The sequence below is a fragment of the Camelus ferus genome, chromosome 1 (genome assembly GCF_009834535.1).
Source record: "Camelus ferus isolate YT-003-E chromosome 1, BCGSAC_Cfer_1.0, whole genome shotgun sequence".
In the NCBI taxonomy this organism is placed as follows: domain Eukaryota; kingdom Metazoa; phylum Chordata; class Mammalia; order Artiodactyla; family Camelidae; genus Camelus; species Camelus ferus.
The window spans coordinates 93,311,019-93,331,757 of NC_045696.1; the positions used below are offsets into that span (position 1 = coordinate 93,311,019).

At 37.7% G+C, this 20,739-nt stretch overlaps 1 long non-coding RNA gene across 1 annotated transcript; it reads right to left on the minus strand.

Annotated features, from left to right (window-relative positions):
• Positions 1-926: 926 nt before the first annotated feature.
• Positions 927-18,841, minus strand: LOC116662765. Its single transcript, XR_004318801.1, has 3 exons — positions 18,527-18,841; positions 18,053-18,058; positions 927-937 (listed from the first exon to the last, which is right to left on the minus strand). It is a non-coding gene; the product is annotated as an uncharacterized LOC116662765 (long non-coding RNA).
• Between the last annotated feature and the right edge of the window lie 1,898 nt (positions 18,842-20,739).

Consider the following 20,739-nt stretch of genomic DNA (forward strand, 5'->3'; position numbering starts at 1 on the left):
CAGTAAAATGATCAAAATCAGGAAATTGCCTTCAGTACAATAGCATAATTTAACTGGCAAATAAATTTTATGGAGATTCCTTTGGACAGTTTTCACAAATTCAAAGATCTAGCTTATTATCTTTCCCAACAATGTTATTGAAATAAAAGTGGCCATTTTAAAACTGAGAGCTAATCATTCAGTATCAGTTGACTGAATCTCATTTTAAATGTATAATCATTTCCCTCAAGCAAACCCTGGTGCTACTGCCGGATAATTCTACCATATATCCCTGATCTATTTAATTCCCACTCTCCTAAATGATACCGTTTCCATTTTTGTCAAGTTGCTGCAACTCTCTTGCCTCTCTTCCATCTCAGCTGATGGTCCAACTTTGTATTTCACTGAGAGAACAGAAGCCCCTAGAAGAGCACCCTGACATGTTCCCACCATAAAGCCTGCCAGACCACCTGGTACCCACATTCTCTGCCTTACTCTCCTGCTACTATGAAGGGGTTATTTCTCCTCCTAGTTACACTTGACTCTTCCTCTTGCCATTGGGTCTAACTCCCATCTTCACTTGCCTCCTCCAGGATTTGGAGTCTGCAGTTTTCTCTCCCCACTTTTGCATCATCAATGTTTTCTTCTTCGTTGGATTCATCCACATCATCACACAAACCTGACTTAATGTACCCCCACCACAGTCACTCCCAGCTACCACCCATTTCCCTGTAACAAAGCTAAAGAGTTCTGTGTGCTCTTCTCCCATTCTCCCTTGAACCCACTCTGGGCTTATTCTCCGCTACAATTCTACCACAGATCTTTTTCTTATCAAGATCATCAACAACCTACATTGTCAGATTCAATGAACATTTTCTAATGCTCAGCTCACCTGACCTACCAGCAGCATCTGACACAGTTGATCACTCCCTCCCTCCTTCTCAAAACACTTTCTTCCCTTGGTTTCTGGATGACTTCTTTCAGTGGTTTTCCTGTCTTTTTCATCACTACTTTTCAGTCTCCTTTGTTGATTCTTCCTTATATTTCTGAACTCTACCCATTGGAGTTCTCCTGGGTTCAGTTCTCTGACCTCTTCCTTTCCTATTTCAATCCTACATGAATTCACTCAGTTTCAAGATTTGGACATCATCTGTATAATGATGTCTGCCAGTTGCAGGACAGAGTGTTAAAGCCATAAGCTCTGGAACTGGACTACCTGACTTTGAAACTTGCCCTCCATCACTTACTAGCTCTTTAAATATAGGCAGAATAGTTAACTTCTTTGTGCCTCATTTTCCTCATCTACAAAGTGAGGATAATTATAGTACTTATCTACCAATTTTGTGAGAATTTGTATTAGCCAAACTTTACCTGGAAAACATAAACCACTTTAAGTATTTACAACAAAGGGAACTTAATGCATTTGTTAGTAACACAACTGATTAGAAGAGTTGAGAAGCCAATCAAAGGCTAATGAGGAAATCCAAATATAGTAACAACAATGATCTACTACCACTACCTGGAGGGACAAAGCAAGACTTACTATAAAACTATAATATTCAAGACAGTGTGAAATTGCCATGAGAATACACATGCAGATCAATGCAATGGAACAGAGAATCCAAAAATAGTCCCTCACATCAATGGTCAATTGAATTTTGAAAAAATGTGCCAAAATAATTTAATGGGGAAAGTAAATTATTTTCAACAAATCATACTAGAAACCTGTATATCCACTTGGCAAAAAATAAACTGCATACCACATATAAAAACTAACTTAAAATAAATCACAGAGATACACTTGAAAGTTAAAACTATAAAACGTCTAGAAGAAAACATAGGAAAAAGTTTTTGCAACCCTAGGGTAAGCAAACATGTTTTGGACATAAAAAACACAAACCAGAGAAGAAATCTGATAAATCAGACTTCAACAAAATTAAAAGTTCTGCTCTTCAAAATAAAAGGCAAATGACAGACTGAGAGAAAATATTTCCTATGTATATATCTTATGAAGGATTAATATCCAGAATGTAGTAAGAACTTTTACAACTCAGTAATAAAAAGGCAAACACTACCGAGCAATAAAAGGAAATGACCTACAAATACAACATAGATGAAATCACAAAAATCTTGCTCTGGGTGAAAGAAATCAATCCAAAAGATTACATACTATATGATCACATGTATCTGAAACTCTTGAAAAGACAAATCCAAAGTTACAGGCACAGAGAGCAGAACAGTTGTTGCCTGGGATGTGCGGTGACTGAGAAGTAGACCAGAACAGGGCCCAGGGGAAATTTTGGAGATGACAAAAAACATTTTATATCTTGACTGCAATGGTAGTTACACCAGTATATAATTTGCTAAAACTCATTAAACTAAACACTTTAAATTGGTGCATTTTATTATTTGAATTATACCTCAATGAAGTTGATTTTTTAAATTAAAAAGAATTTAATATGTCTGAACATGATTTTTAAATTTTTCCTGAAAACCTGCTGCTCTCACAATCCTCCCCATCTCAATATACAACAAATCTATTTCTCCAGTTGCTCAGGCCATACATATTGGAGTCTTTCTTGACTCTTCTCTTTCTCTTACATCTCACCTCCAATCCATTAGCAAACTCCATCAGCTCTGCCTTCAAAATACATCCTGTTAGTGGGAATGTAAATTGGTGCAATCACTGTAGAAAACAGTCTACTAATTTGTAAATACATGTGTATCCATGCTCACTGTAGCATATTTACAACAGCCAAGATAGGGAAACAACCCAAGTGTTCAACAATGGGTGAATAATGGATAAAGAAGTTGTAAAGTTGTAAAGAACTCCCAGTTCTCTTTTCATCCCAGTGCCTTAACAAAATCTCAACTTAATCAAGTCATATATACAATGGAATGTTATTCAGCCATAAAAAAGAATGACATCTGGCCATTTGCTACAATACAGATGGAACTTAAAGGCATTATGCTAAGTGATTAAAAGACAGAGAAAGACAAATACTGTATGATGTTTCTCATATGCGGGATTTAAACAAAACAAACAACAACAAAACTTTGCTTAGATACAGAGAACAGATTGGTGGTTGCAAGAGGCAGGTGATGGGCAGGTAGGAGAAATGGGTGAACTGTTTGGTTTTTTTTTAAGTTTAAATAAATTGAATAAATATTTTAAAATGTAAAGTATATGTATGTATCCTGAATATGATCACTTCTCACCTCCACCAGAACTAAACTGGCTCAAGCTACCATTGTTTTTGCCTGGATTATCTCAACAGCCTCCTGAATAGTCTCTTTTATTTTTGCCCCCTTCCTTTCCTGCCTCATATTCCTCAGCAGCAGCCAGGCCATTCACGGTACTGTTCAGCTCAGAACTCTGTTGGTAACTTGTCTCATCCAGAATAAGAGGCAACTTTCTCACAATGGCCTGCTAGGCTTGGCCCTCACCATCCGCCCTCTCTCTCTCCTCATCCCCTCTAATCCCTCAGTGATCCCTACACCAGCTCCGCTGAACTCCTTGCTGTTCCCCAGACACACCAAGGACACTCTCGGATCAAGGTCTTGGCGATTGCTCTTGGTGATTGCTCCTCCCTGAAGGAGGACCACCCTTCCCATATGTCTGCACAACTGTGCCACTCGCTTCTTTCAGGCTGTCCTCAGGGAAGCCTTCACCAACCATCTCAAATCAAATAGCACTCCCAGTACTCACCATTCTTTTTCCTAGCTTTCTTCATTTTTTTCATTTTTTCCCCTTGCTTTATTTTTATTCTCAGCCCTTATAAATCCCAGGCATGTATTTATTTGTTTAATTGCCTTTTTTTTGTCTTTTCCTCATATGAAAATTAATTTTGTTTCCTGTTATATCTCTAGCACTTGGAAGGTCCACTCAGTAAATGTTTATTATTTTATTATTCGTACATAACATATAATTTATTTTTACATTTTATATTTAATATAGAAATACATTAAATAAAAAATATATTTACACATATGTCATATTATTATTTATTACTATTAAATAAGCATATAAAAAACTATTTTTAATGAATGAATGAATAGCTTTTCTCTGCAGTCACTATGCACACATGTCCAACTTCTGTCTTCTCCCTTTTTGGTGTAGAAGTTTAATTTTTCCTCCATGATGATTCCCTGAAACAATCATCTGTTTCCTTTGTCTCTTTGACTGTGTCCATCTGAGTCAGCAAACACAAGGCATGAGCCCTGTCAGTCCCTCCCTGAGTCCATGGAGAACAAAAATAACCCATCCTGGTTTTTTCCCACTGAGCCAGTGTATTTTACCATTCTGCTCAACACAGAACTCCAGGCAGCCACTTCTAATAGATGGGATTTGACTGGAAATATGAAACCTGTTTGTTATCCTGGATGTAAATTTAAACTTTCTTTGGTTGTTGTTTTAGGCTTGATTTCCAAGCTGACCAAGAGACATGGATGCATGGGGTAAAATGGAAATCACATGCTCTTTAAAGTTCTTCCAATTTTGTTAGGAAGGACCAAAGCGGCAAAGAGCATGTTAAGTAATGAGTACTGCATATTTTATTAAGACTCTAGAGGGCTGGCTTAAAATTAAAACTCCCAGTACGCCTTCATCTCTTCCTTAACAACATCTCAACTTAATTGAGTCATATTCCTTCTTAGCCTCTTGAAGCCTCATCAGTCACAGATCTCCAAGTCATGTACAGAAAATCTTACAAATTGTTTGCTTCTTTGTTTATAAGGAGAGCCCTTTACGGACACAGCCCTGTGCCTCATCTGAAGTGAGACAGATGGTACAAGGCCAGGGAAACATCATTTCTAACCTCTTGCTCCTAAAATCAAATTGGTAACTATGGTCCTTATTTCTAATGAGGTCCTTAGACGTAAAGTAAGATATTTACTATTACTAAGAGATCACTGGGATAGGAAAAGCATACCTGGAGGAAAAAATAAATCTCAGCAAACAGGTCATGCACATTCTGCCATGTGTCTGGGACTCAGGAATTTACTGGTGGTAAGTTTCTCTGATGGCTGGGGAACACACCGGCCCAAATTCTTTGTACTTCCTCATTACTATTTACGGTCATGACACACTGGCAGTTGCTGGATAGGTAAAGTGTTCCTCTACTAATTCCACTCCAAAGACAGTTCCTCAAAACTGAATTTTACTGTTGAGAGGAGACATGTTTCTTATACAGGTCTTTGAAGGTCATCTTTTTCCTTGTGTACTTTCTAATGATCTGTAGCCTGATTTTTTACGGCAATTGGCTGAGTTTTCTCTATACATTGAGATATTACTCTAATTTTGAATTTGTTTGTATCTTTGGTTTAAGAAATATCTCCCAATGCCAGTATAACTACTTCCAATTCACCTCAAGTTTATTCTGGTCCAAGGGAAGAAAGTTATACATGGGATTTTAATTAATGTTTTAATTAGCTTTTCGGTGGTTACTGACTGCCGATAGATTAATTTTTTAATAGAATAAAGGTATTTTTTTTCATTGTATTCATTACAAACTGAATGCTCTTTTTGAAGTGCCCACAATTGCTCCATAGTTGCATCTTCTTATTGATTTAATGTGTTATGTCAGCCTTGAAGAATTGATAAAATGTTTTAACATCAATAGGAAACAGTGCTTAACAGACAAGTAGAGCCTTTCAACATTGAATTGTCTCTTCTTCTGTCCTTAAACTTTAAAAACATAATCTCTTCCAAAAAGGTGTTGGATAAACTGGACAACCACATGCAAAATAATCAAACTGGACCACTTTCTAAGCCATACCAAAAAATCTCAAAATGGATTAAAGACTTAAATGAAAGACCTGAAACCACAAAACTCCTAGGGAAAAAAAAAAAAAAAAACATAGGCAGTAAGCAATCTGACATAAGTCTTAGCAATAATTTTTTAGATCTATCTCCTCAGGCAAGGGAAACAAAAGCAAAAATAAGCAAATGGGACTACCTCAAACTAAAAAGCTTTTGCTTGCAAAGGAAACCATCAACAAGACTAAAATGCAGCCTAATGAATGGAAGATGATATTTGCAAATGATATGTCTAATAAAGAGTTAATGTCCAAAATTTATTTTTAAAAAACTCATACAACTCAGTATCCAAAAAGGAGAAAGAGAAGAGGAGGAGAAGGAGGAATAGGAAGAAGAAGAAGAAGGAGGAGGAGGAGGAGGGGAAGGGAAGGGTGAAGGGGAAGGGGGAGGAGAAGGAGAAGAAAGAAACCAATTAGATTAAAAAATGTACAGAGGACCTGAATAGAAAATTTTCCAGAGAAAACCTATGGATGGCCACAGACACATGAAAAGAAGCTTAACATCACGAATTATCAGGGAAATGCAAATCAAAACCACAGTAAGTTATCACCTCACACCTGTCAGAATGGCCATCATCAAAAAGACAAAACAACAAGTGCTGGAGAGGATATGGAGAAAAGGGAAACTTTGTGCACTGTGGTGAGAATGCAACTAGAGCAGTCATTATGGAAAACAGTATGGAGGTTCCTCAGAAGATAAAAAATAGGACTACCATACAATTCAACAATTCTACTTCTGGGTATTTATCCAAAGAAAATGAGAACACTAAATTGAAAAGGTACATGCACCCCAATGTTCATAGCAGCACTATTTACAATAGCCAAGATATGGAAGCAACCTAAATGTCCATTGACAGGAGATGCATTATGTACACACACACACACACACACACACACACAGAGGAAAATTACTCGACCATAAAAAAGGAATGCAATTTTTCCATCTGTGACAGTGTGGATGTATTTAGATGGTATTATGCTAAGTGAAGTAAGTCAGACAGTCAAAAACAAATACTGTATGATTTCACTTACATGTGGAATCCAAAAACCAAAACAAATGAAGAAACATAACAAAGCAGAAATGACTCATATATACAGAGAACAAAATGGTGATTGCCAGAATGGAGGGGGAGGATGGATGGGCAAAGTAAGTGAAGAGGATTAAGAAGTACACACTTCTAGTTATAAAATAAATACGTCACGGGGAAGTAATACGTACAGCATAGAGAATAGGGTTAGTAATACTGTAATAGCTTTGTATGGTGAGAGATGGTAACCAGATTTGGGTGATCATTTTGTAATATAAAAAGTATCAACTCACTAGGTAGTACACCTAAAATCAAGATGATATTATAAATGAATTATACTTCAATAAAAAAACTTGTCTATATTCTCATATAAAACTCACACTATGAGTTTTAATTTTATTGGTCTTTATAACAATAGGCATTTTAATTTGACCTATTAGAATTCCATTAAAATGCAGTTTGTTGTTACACAGTTTCTACCACAGTTTTGAATGGATAAATTTGATATTCAAATAATAATCATTTATTAATTGTTTGCTATGTCTAGGCACTGAGATGAACTCTTTCCATGAATTAATTCCTTTAATCCTCATTTTATGAGGTAGATACTACTATTGTTCTCTTCATTTTACAGAAGAGGAAGCAAAGGCACAGAGAGGACAAGGAATTTGCCCACATCACATAGCCAACTAGTGGTGGAAGTGGGATTTTAACCCTCACAACCTGGACAATCTTTTGCCTCTTGTACACACCCTATAGTATGTTTCTCATGTCACTTACACCCTGTGGCATCAGTCATGCTCCCATGCTTGTGCACGTGGTACACTTTGGGGTAACATATTCTTAACCTCTTCAGTTCTTTTAACTACTTGGCTTCTGACAGATGGGCTGCAAGGGCCTCCATGAGCAGATACAAAACTTTTAAGGACAAAAACAAACAGACACTTCCAAACCCTAAGCATTCAAATCCTTGTGGCAGTAGTCTTCCCAAAGACCAGCATGGGACAAGCATACAGTAGACTAAATCAATGTAGATGCTGCTAAGATGTCCACAGCTACACTGGCCAGAGGGGCAGAATCTGTGCTTGGTCTTCACATAGGCTTTTCTGTGGAATTGCCACTGTTCCCATGATTTGCAAAAATCTGATACCTGATGTCTGCTAATCTGACACCACCTGGTTTCTACTTTGTCTCTACTTTTGCCTACAAATTTCCCAGTTCCTTATTTGCTTCACCCTGGAACCGGGTTTCAGGAGAACAAATCATGAGCCCATCACAGTTAATCTCTGGCCACTGCGCAGGCACAGTCAGCACAACAGACACTTTCTGTCAATATAGCCCCGTTTTATTTGTCCTCTCCACTGGCAGGCATGTGGCTGCCACACCTAGGTTACACACCCAGGTGCTGTATTTCCTCTCGGAGCCAGGAGCAGAGACACGAATATCACAGACACACTGCTCCATCTTTCAGGAAACTTATTCTCTCATCATCAGCCCCTCAGGTCATACCTAACAAGCCCAATCTTTTTCCTGCCAGACAGCCTCCAACTTCCAGCTATTACATTCAGTGGGTCTAGTTTCTCTAAGTTAAGAAATGTGAGTTTTTCAGATACTTTTCATGTGGCAAGGTTTTCAGTAGCTTCACAGCTATTTCTGTGCTTCCAAAGATATTTGCTACAATTCCGCTCTACCTCCTAACAGCATTACTTCTACATAAGTAGGGACATTTTTATTTATCATTATATAAAATTGTCTCCATTTATGGTTTATATTCATAGCAAATGCATCTTTATAGGAAATCTATCCTTTTAACAAATATTCCTGTTTCTATTTTATACTAAATTCCTCAGTCCAAATCACCAAATCAAGGCAATATCAGTACACAAAGTATCAACAAAATAGCCACATGTTAATAATATCAATTCCAGCAGAAAAAAGTAAAATAATATCAGCATGTAAGACTAAGGCTGAATGGCATTAATGTTGCCCTCTCTTTACAACTTTACTGCCCTCTTCTCAGACTACCGGCCTTATTTACCACTTTTGGGCAAACAACATGAATCATTACATATACCGAATTAAGCAGGGGCAGGGGGTATTTAGAAGAGCATGAAGTGATATTCTAGCAGCATAGATATGTCAGTGTAGGGAAGATTTCAAGGCTCCAAGTAAATTTTAACAGTTAATAATACTTTCAAAGAAATGAAACTGAACTACTTACAAACAAGAGCCTGTGTAGTATAAACTCCCTCAAATTCATACACTGTACATCCTTGTATATACACTTGTCACAAATCCCTCACTGTGTCTCCAGCCACTGCAGGCACAAATTCCTGTCAAACAAGGAATCCCACTCCGTGATTTCCAGCAATGACAATCAACAACCCCAATTCATGCTCAGGGAGGGGCCACAGCACTGTTCTCAGCACTAAAAACCCCACTGCTTTTCTATTCCCACCACATTCCACAGAGCCCCAACTCACGTTTTCTGAGTTGTTTCCAAGAATGTCTTCGTGTTCTTATCTCGGTGTCCCCTGAGGTTGGAAATACACCGCCTGGCACTCTCACTCCCGCAGACAGACAGCTGAACTGTCATTGGAGCAGTCTTCCTTTCTTGGCCCTCTCCATCCTCGCTTGTCATCACACCTCCTCAACTCTAGTTCAGGTGTGCACTTCCCTGAAGACCCACGTGTCCTATTTCTTTGCCTCAGCACTGCTCGCTTTCCTGAGCTTCAGAACTTGAAGGCTGGCTGCTGAGAGAGGGTCTTGGCAGACTGCTCTCTGGGATTCCGACCTTCCCTATAAGCAGGCTTTGGTGAACAGCTCTTACAAGTTGCCTAATGTAAGCACTTTGTGGCAGTAGTTTCACTCTCCTATTATTATTTTTAATCTAAAGCATTTTTTTCAAAACAAAATCGTATGGAGAAATTCAAAATATTAAAGATATAAAATCAAGAGGGCAGATTTGGATGTAGGGAGCTGAAGTCCTATTTGCCTCATCTCCTGACCAATAGTGCTCCATGGAAGGGATCTTGGGAACATTCTTTGAAGAAAAACATCTTAACAGGCACCCTGTTAAGCCAATATAAAGTCTCTTTCCCTCCCTCCTTCCCTCCCTCCCTTCCTTCCTTCATTCCTTCCTTCGTCCATAAAGCTCCACTTTCCCCTTATAGCTCTAAAATTCCTCTCCAGCTTATTCTGAAAACATTTTCTTATCCTTCTCTTCTTTGTTAGTGGATTCTTTAGCCTTTCCTTTGACATTCCACAAAAACACTGATTTTTACTGAATTCAGAACATTTCCCTATACAATCCTTCCAATAGTGAAGGATGTGAGCTGTGGCCAAATCTAGGGAGCCATGTTCCAGGTGGGGAGGTGCTCTTGGGCAAAGGCCTCCAGGTGGTGATGCACTGGGCAAGGTGAAGGAACAGCAAAGAAGGTAGAGTGGATGGAGGGATGCAAACTAAGTTGAAAGTAGATGAGTTCAGAGAAACAGAGAGGTCAGTCTTGCAGGGCTTATAAACTGCTACAAGGACCTTGGCTTTTGTTCTGAGTAAGAATGAGAGTCACTGAAGAGTGCTGAGGATTACATGCTCTGGTTTATACTTGTCAAAGACCACCTGGCTGTTGGATGTGCAGTGTGGAAGCAGGGAGGCCTGGTTTAGGGGCTACAACTTTAGAAAATCCTTGAATTTTTAATTTATTTCCACTAGTACATGGTTGACCTCTTACTTTCTGGGCCCTGGGTTAGGTGCTAAGGAGATGATGGTTAACAAGGTTTGGGGATCAGTCTCTTTCCACACCAAGACTTTCTAATAGTTTATAGACCTGTATACATTCAGTAGTTCTAATTTTTTTTCTTTTTAATCCTGTTTCCCACTTCTAGGGAAAAATGGCCACAAAAGTTTCTCTTCTTATTTTAATTAAGAAATCTTTTAATATACTCAACTGCTCTAGAAAGTCTGCCCACATCTCTTAGATAATCTAATTTCCTGACACTGGTGGCTTGATGAGATTGCCCAAGATGATCTGCTCTAGCAGTTTAGATAACATTATTCCTGTAAGAGGCAAGAAATCCATTGCCTAACACAGGGTTACAAGGTTGATAACCTCATGTGGTTAGCCAAACTTGTCAAGTTCCTACTTTGATCCCCATGGGAGGAGATGAAACCTTTGTAAGATAGAAGTCATTAGACTGGAGTTTGCAGCTTCATCATTCATTTCATAAGTCTGGACTTACTACCCAAATTTCTTAATCTGTTTCACCCTTAGCTTCTTCCTCTGGGACACGGGAACTCCTTAGGTTTTCTTTTCTTGCTAATAATGAGGTTAAATAGGTCCCTGCAGAGGTTGGCCAGCCTGTTCTGGCCAAGATTCTACCCAAGATCTCTATAAGGCCAGGAAAACCCTGGAGAGAGACTCTAAATCCATTAACAGATTCTGCAGAGATGCTAAAAACTGCCTTCATGGTCCCAACCTCACTAATGCTACCGGGAACAAAGTATAGGAGACAGGGCTGTATCAGGAGAGGGAAATCCTTAACTGTGCATCGACCAGCAGGAAGAACGTGTCCCAGCGGGCATAGTCTTTGTCATTCATTACCATTGATTTTTAACAATTTTACTATGTGTCATATAGCAAATAGTAGTTTGACTCCTCTGTTTTTATTGCCTTTTAGGTTCCTACATGTAAAATAAACAAACAAACAAAGAGCAACAGAAAATAAAACCTAACCAAATTAATCTAACAAGTGTTTATTGGGTACCCTTTGGGCACATATGAGCATGAGTACCAGAGCTGACACTAGGATTTCTGTGATGCTGGTTTATGAGTGATTAGCTATTAATAAATTCCCTTGTCAGGTATAAGAATGAAGGAAGTTTGTTTACTATGTAAGTCTACATCTGTTCTGTAAATAAGTTAATTTGTATCTTTTTTTGAGATTCCACATATAAATGATATCATATGATAAAAAACAAACTTAGAGTTACCAAAGTGGGGGAAGGAACGATAAATTAGGAGTTTAGAATTGACACATTAGATACACACTACTATATATAAAATAGATGAACAGCAAGGATCTGTATAGCACAGGGAACTATATTCAGTATCTTGTAATAACCTATAATGGAAAAGTATCTGAAAAGAATACATATATATGTAAATGTATTACTGAATCACTTTGCTGTACAACATAACATTGTAAATCAACTATATTTTAATAAAAGGAAATAAAAGAACGAAGGAAGAAGAAACTAGGAAAATACTGTACCATATCCTTTCATGAAAAAATGAATGTGTTTGCTGAAAAGACTCATAGTCTTGTTCAGTACTGATTCATGTAATTAAAATCACAATGCCTCTTAGAAGTCTGTTAGAGGAAATCGTGTGTTGATTAGATTGAAAATAGGTTTTACAGTAATACTAAGGAATATATCAATACAAGGAAGGTTTAGAATATGTATCTAATGGTCTTAATTTTGTCCCTCCCCAAATTCACATAACCCCAGTACTTCTGACTGTATTGGGAGATAGAGCCTTTAGAGAGATGGTTAAGTTGAATTAAAATAAGGCTGTTAGGGTGGGCCCTAATCCATTCTGACTGGTATCCTTATTAAAAGAGGAAATTTGGACACACAGAGAGACACCAAGGGCGTATGTGCCCAGATGGGTGTTTACGTGAAGAGGTAGCAAGGAGGCGGCCGTCTGCAAGCCAAGAAGAGAGACTTCAAGAGAAACCAGCCCTGCCGGCCACTTGATCTTGGACTTTCATCCTCGGGAACTGTGAGAAAACAGATTTCTTTTGTTCAAGCCACACAGACTGTGGCATTTTGCTATGGCAGCCTTAGCAAACTAATGCAACATAGTGAGGAAAAGCCAGCACTTGGATGATAGAAAATTGAGAGGGCTTTAGGAATGCTGAGTGTAAGAAATGGAATTAAACTGAAGGAAACCCTCCCTCCCCACCTAGATACATCTATGCTTATTCTGCCCACTAATGTATGTCTGTGTCTATAGCTGTATCTCCAGTGCCCTGCCGATATGTAAAGAGGAAATGCAATTAAAACAATGTCCTGAGTACTGATGTTTAAAAATAGACACCTGGTTAAGAGTAACCCTCCAATTTCACAAAGAAACTTTCCTCAGAAGAGTTAAGCAACTTGCCCAGTGTCCCTCAGCAAGCAAATGGCAGAACAAGGGTCACTCCTGACTTCAGGTTCAACGCTGCTTCTCTGCTAGTCTAAACGGCACTGCTGCTTTATTCCAGTTAACAGGGCAGAGGGCACATTCCTATTTACTGTGGAGCTGTATTTAGTTTATGCCCATTGTTTGGAATCATCTTCACTGAAACAACAACAAAAGAAGCAGTGAACCCTATCAAAGCAGTTTTACTCAGCGTGGGTGGCTCTCTGAAGGGCTTTGTCTGTTTACACTGTAAAAAAGTGTGACACAAAGGCCAGATGATAGGAATAATTTTCACCTACAGGAATTTGCTTTATTATTCATATTAAGGGCTTTTTTTAATTGTTGTAGAAGCAAACTCAGCTAAACCCACCTTACTTATACCCTCTGCTTTCCTTCCTTACAAAGGGATGATTGTGAACCTTTGAAACAATTACTTAAATATATGTGTGTAGGTAGAGGATTTGCAAATCAAATCACATGGTTCAGCTAAATATAGCCTTTGTCAGGAGAAGTAATTTGTGAGCAAATAAAAAGTAAGAACTAGAATCCACTGTGGACCATAACATGGAAATAATGTCTACTGTTCTTTGAGAATTTTCAGACTGTGATCATTGTACATGAATCCGGACTGACTCAGTGATGTATAATTCTTGAAAGATATCATTACTACAGAGAACAAATGGAGACATCATTCTACTTTATAATGTGGTTCTTAAAAATGTAAAGACAATGTAAACTAATCAGGCTTGAATGACTTTGGAGTACAACCTAGAAACAAGAGAGTTTAGTATTTTGTGAGTGACTCAACCACATTACTTATGAATGAAAAGGGACTGGCATTGTCTTTCTGGTCAAGGATAACACTACTTAAATTATGTTACTATCTGTGTGGATGAGTGTGCATGAAATATTCAATCTGCATTCCACTTCCTCTTTTACTTAGCATTTCAGGGCAGTAGTAAATCCGGTTTTGTAAATCAAGCTACTCTTTGCAATTATGCTTTTTCCTTCAGAATCCCAGTATCTTGTCTGAAGCTGAATCTGTTGTTCAACATTTTGAATTCAATTCAAATATTATTTTTCCTCAATTTTATGTGCATATCTATATGCACTTTCACATGTGTCAATTAATAATTTTTGGAATTTCGCTGTCTCTCCATGTAGATATTTGTGTTTAATTTGGCTTTTATTGGGCATTTTGATGATATCACATATACAAAATGTTGGCAGAGAGATACATAATCAAAACTCTGACATTTTCTTGTTTGAAAACAAATGTGTTCAGCTTGGACAGTACAGAGTGCCCTCAGCCACATGTCATACAGGATATCCTGGCTGGGTGAGTTCACACATACTTGTGTAGCTCCCATTAATAACATTAACTGTGCAGCCAGTAATTGCAGCAGATCAATAAATACAGTATGAACTTTTAAATTCAAATATATATGGTGTGCTTCCTGCCTAAATACAGTATTCTAAAACTTTGTATTACTCCATTAGGAACTATTTATTGAGCCCCCACTATGAAAAATTTGCAGTCCTATTGACTATCCTTTTGAGGTTTCAGATCATGAGTTTAAAATGAAACAAGTCAATATAGCTTGCTTTATCTTCTTTCCCCCTGTCCTGAAACCACCTTCTATCCATAGTTATTTATGTATCACTTTAAAAGAAATCAAGAAGGGACTGGGAAAGTATTTATCCCATGAGAAAAATAAAGCAAAGTAAAACAAATAAACTTAAAAGCAGAAAAAAACGAAAAGCCCTTTTAAATTGTTTATTTTGTTCTTCATAGAACACAGTATGCATATCATTTATTCTTACCCACCATGAGCATTAATTAATAGGAACTTTGGTATTTAATCAGCAGCAGGCTTTGTTCTCTTTGGGTAACTTGGGGAACATTACTATATGCCTTGTGAAATTAATGACATTCTCCCTTTTTACAAAAAGTACAGACAAAGCTACAATATAGCTTTTGTTTCTTGATATTCCAGCAATGAGAACTCGATCAACTAACTGATACATACACTTACCAATAGCACAATGATAGTGGAGACATTTAAAAGCAATTGTGGAGATTTGAGATATATTACAGGGCTTCTAGAATCAGAGAAAGTATAAGGTACTTTAAAGTGGGTTAGTCCTCACTTTGTCACATATACATATGGAAAATGCTTATTAATTCTTAGATTAACCAGTACATCCAGTTTCCACATAATACCATATAGAAAAGAGTTTATAGCACTTTGCAGTTGCTTTCAAAGGAGACACAGAGAATCATACTGGGATGGGAGAAGCTCAGACATGGTGAGACAGTTTCTCCTGGCTGAAAAGAGAAAGGACATCGAACTTATAAATTAGCACATTATGCCTTTGTACCATGTCATCAGATTCCAGTAGATGTGTATCTGTGTTACTTCCTCACAGGCTCATTCCTCACTGCTGGCAAATTTATTATACATATTACCTAGAGTTATAAAGAAAAGCACTTTTTTTTCATTATTATGCTTAAGGGATGAAATTCCCTTTTTTCACCTTGAGCCACTTCCCAGTGAGCAAATCCAAGTGAGCAATATAAGTTACTCCACGGGGAGATTTGAGCACTATTCAGATTTGAGGAGTAAGATTAAAGTTGAGAAATAGGTGTACATTTCACTTTTTGATTCAAAATAAGCCTTTTCAGTTGCCTTCCTTGAAAATCCAAAACACAACCCTACTATTGCCATCAATGTAACTTTTTTTTTTTACACATTCCATCAAAATTTCTGTATTCTCACCTCAACTCTAGAAGACCCAGTCAACTTTAAGTTTAGAATTGTAAGAAAAATTGAAGTAAATATAGTATGTATTCTGGTTACATATTCTGGAGCTTTGTTTTTAAGACTGGCTATTCATTGGATAGATAGGGAGGATGTATTCATTGCATAGCTGGAATGGGCCCTGGGACAACAAACTGGTGCCAGACGTAGAGCTAAGTTAGAGTCTGGCATTTTAAGGGTGTGGCTAGCTTATCAGTGATTGGAGCCCCACTCTGTTCCAGGGTTTTCCACTGGGAGGTTAGAGTTCACAGGAAATGTTGTGAATACTTGGTTGTCAGGTCTTTTGGACAGTCTTTCTATGGGTGCATGGGATGATCATGCAAGGAAAAATGGGACAGTAGCTCCCCTGTCACTGTGGGTGAGAGTGGAGGCTGACACCAGGATTCTAGGTCAGAAGAATTTAAGAATAAAATCTAAAGCAGAAGACAAGGTGTAGGGACTGCTCAAAATGGGTAGTGAGGATACTGTAACTCTGGGGCCACATGGATGTCAAAGGTTATCAGTCCTTATCTGGTTTAAGGAAACACAAGGAGCAAAGCAGGAGCGGGGAAAGTTGCTAGATTATTATATAGCTGTCATACCAAATCACAAAGATTGTAAGAGTGGAAACAAACAAACCCCCTTCTAAGTTTTATCAGTGCATTCATTGCTATAGTTTACTTTTATAAAATGATACTACCATATACCAAGGACCTACTATGGCACAGAAACTTCAAATAACATGACTCCCCTAAATCTTATCTGTATTACTTCATTTTATAGAAGAAACTGAGGTTCATAGAAGTTAAATGAATTGCCAAAGGCAACACATTAAATTGTGGAGTGAGGATGCAGGGTCATGGCAAATGGCTGTGATCTTTCCTGCCATGCCATGTGTACTCTTTTGTTTGGTCGTTTTTGGTGGTCTAATTTTTCATGCATCCAGGATGTCTATTCAGCTAGTTCGTTTAATTTGTAAGTTACTCTTCTACTGTTTTGATATTCTGTGGATTTCAATGACAACTAGGACGTCCTTGAGGCAAAGTGTCCTCTTAAGTGTTCAGCCTCATGGAAACCAGCATCCAACTCATGTGGCTGAGACCCAGAGGTTGACTCTGCCACACTTTAGAACAGTTGACAAATTGCTCACAGCTGTCTGGGGTTAAAGAACTCATTTCTGAGCACTGACACTTTCTCATGCTCTTTTTAAAGAGACAAGTGTACTTCCTTTTCTTCTGCACTTCTAATGATTCCTCTACTTTGAAAATGGCCCCTGCTCTCGCTGTTTTGTCTCACTAATATCTCCACTCTTGCATTCTTCTAAGAATGCATTCTAAGCTGTAGACTTAATGTCTATTTTTAACTGTGACAGAATATCTTCTCATTCCCTCTAAACCTTTTCAGATGACACAAAAGAAGAGATATCATTACATCTCTGTTGAAACAAGATGCTTGGTCACTCAGAAATGCTTCTCTATTATTGCATTTAATTGGAATGGGCAGCCTATTAGCACTAATGGTGAGAGACAGTGACCTCTGCATTCAGTATGAAAATATACTGTGAACTGCCTGATTAGATGACTTATCTAATGACTGAGGTTTAATGATGTCAGCAGTTTTCAGAGCATTGATGTCAGGAATCAAAAAGAAAACTAACTTACATATGGAAGTACACTTAGTAAATAGATAAAAGAAGACTTTTGAGGGTTGTCAGCGCTATTGAACAAATATACAAGAACTTAATTTTATTCTTACCCAATTGCTTGCCCCAAACTTGAAACATCATCACTGATTAAATATCAGTTTACTAAAATAGTATTTAATAGCTTACTAAATAAAAATCCCTTTTTGTGGCATTATTTTTTTAATTCCTCAAAACTACTGCTGCCACAGGTGCTCCAATTACTTTTTTCTAGAGTTGGTTATTATAAAGTATCTTGTTTTTAATTTCCTCATGCTGCATAAAGGCCACTAAACTACAACAATTTATAATTTATCTGGCCTACAACTGAGTACTGTTTAAGGAACTAATTGTCAAAAAGCCACATGACAATAATTGGACTATTCCTTTGTGAGTTTCCAAAATATTCAACAGCTTGTTTTAAATAAGTGCTAAAAAAAAATACATTGTTTGGATCACGTCAAGCATTTCCATCCCTTTTTTTTTTCTCTAATAAGCTTTTAAGAGGTCAAGGATCCTGCAAAGATAAAGTTTAAAACATTTACTGTCCTAGTGTTATACATAGTTCTAGGCAAAATAACCTAACTTGCATTTGTGAAGAGGTCACCCTGGCACTGCACATTGAAAATAAAATGCCAACCAATTACAAGATTAAAATATTTTAGTAGTCCCATTAGAGAAGGGGAAAAGAAACATATGAAAGTAATTTTAATAATATTTTATTAATCTAGTATGTCAAAAACATTATCATTTCAATATGGAATCAGTATTAAAATTTCATTAATAAAATGTTTTTTATTTGTACTAAATTTTTGAAGTTTGGTGAATATTTTACACTTACATCACTTCACAATATGGAATGGCCATATTTCAATACAAAACACTAATATCCATATATTGCTAGTCACTACTATGTTGGACATCTCAGAGTTGTGCTAATAGTGGAGGGAAGCTGTTAAAAGGAAGCAAAGAACAGGGAAGATGTGGCCAAGATGGCAGAGTAGTAAGACCCTGAGCTCAGCTTCTGCCGCTGACACACCAAAATTACAACTGTTTACAGAGAAACTATCTATGAGAATGGTCTGAACACTAGCGGAAAAGATTTTCCACAACTAAAGATACAAAGAAGGAACCACAGCAAGATGGATAGGAGGGGTGAAGATGTGGTATAGTCAAGACCCATACTGTCCGGTAGGCAGAGGTTTTCCCCAAGAATCAGGGGTCTTAGCGCTACATGAAGCTACCCAGTCTAAGTACTGCACTGGGAAGATGAGCCCTCAGAACGTGTGGCTTTGAAGGTCAGATGGCCTGCATACAGGAGAGCTGGAAGGCTGTATGAAACAGAGACTTTCTTAAAGGACACATGCAAAACATCACATATTCTGGGTCCCAGCAGAGAGGCAGCAATTTGAAAGAATTTCAGGTTAGACCCATTTGCTAATCTTGGAGAGACTCCTGGAGAGGAAGGAGGCAAGTGGGACTCCCCTTGGGGATACAGATGCTGGTGGCAGCCATCTGGGGGAGCTTGTTCTACCATAAAGACATTAGGGTTGACAAGTGCCATTTTGGAATCTTCCCTGTAGCCTATTAGTGCTGGGGCTTACCCACCCACCGGCGGGTCAGCACCAGTCTCAGCATCCCCTGGACCTTGCATCCAGCTTCTCAGGGGCATGGCCCTTCTCATCAGCAGGTTGGTACCAGCCCCAGATCCCCAAGCTTCACCAACCAGTGGGCCAGCAGGCACTGCACAAGGCAGGGACTGGCAGCCAATGGGGTTGGGGACCAGTCCTACCTACCAGTGTGTTCATAGTAGAAGGGCCCATGCAGCCCACATACAGGGCACCCTAGAGCGTATAGGTCTAGTGACCAGAGGGGAGTGTAGTGCTGGGTCCCATAGAATGTCTCCTACATAAGGCCACTTCTCTAAGATCAGGCAATGTATCTGACCTTCATAATACATAGAAATAAACACAGAGAATTAGGTAAGTGAGGAAACATAAGAATATGTTCCAAATGAAGGGAAAAGGCAAATCTTCAGAAAAAGAACTAAACAAAGTAGAGATAAGCAATCTATTAGATAAAGAGTTCAAGGTAATGATCATAAAGATGTTCAACAAACTTGGGAGAAGAACTGATAAACACAGTGAGAATTTTAACAAAAAGTTAAAAAATTTAAAGAAGAACTACACAGAGCTGAAGAATACAATAACTGAAATAAAAAATACATTAAAAGAAATCAACAGTAGATTAGATGGTACAGAGGAATGGGTCAGCAAAATGGAATAGAGAGTAGTAGAAATCACTAAGCTGAACAGAGGGGTAAAAACTGAAAATAAAAGACCTCTGGTACAGCATCAGGTATACTAACATTCTCATTATAGGGATCCCAGAAGGAGAAGAGAGAGAGAAAGGGGCAGAGAACTCATTTGAAGAAATAATAGCTAAAAACTTCTCTAACTTGGAAAAGGAGGCAGGCCTAGGAAGCACAGAGTCCCAAACAAGAGAAACTCAAAGAGGTCTACACCAATTAAAATGGCAAAAATAAAAGATAAAAGAGAACCTTAAAAGCAGCAAGATAAAAACAACTAGTTATGTACAAGGGAACTCCTGTAAAATTATCAGCTGACTTTTCACAAAACCTCTTCAGGCCAGAAGAGAGTGGTGCAACATGTTCAAAGTGATAAAAGAAAAGAGAGAGAGAGAAAAAAAAAAACCTACTTAGAAAGGCTATCATTTAGATTTGAGGGTGAGAGAGTTTTAAGCAAACCTAAAAGATTTCAATGCCACTAAACTGGTTTTACAAGAAATGTTCAAGGGTCTTCTTTAAACAGAAAAGACTACAAATAAAAATACGATAATTACAAAAGGAAAAATCTCATTGGTAAAGGCAAACATACAGTAAACGTAGTAGATCAAACACAAAGCTATGAGGAAGGTTAAAAGACAAGAGTAGTAAAATCAGTTACATCTACAATTAGCAGTTAAACAAAAAGATGTAAAATGTGACATCAAAAACATTAAACATGGAAGGGGAAGTAAAAAATCAAAAAGTGGTTAGAGTACATTTGAATTTAAGAAATCACCAACTTAAAATTTTATATATTATATTATACATATATATACACATATGTACTATAATATATACATAATATATATTAAATAATTCACAACTAGACCAAAAAGAATGAAATACTTAGGAATAAATCTAACCAAGGAGGTAGAAGACCTGTACTCAGAAAACTATAAGA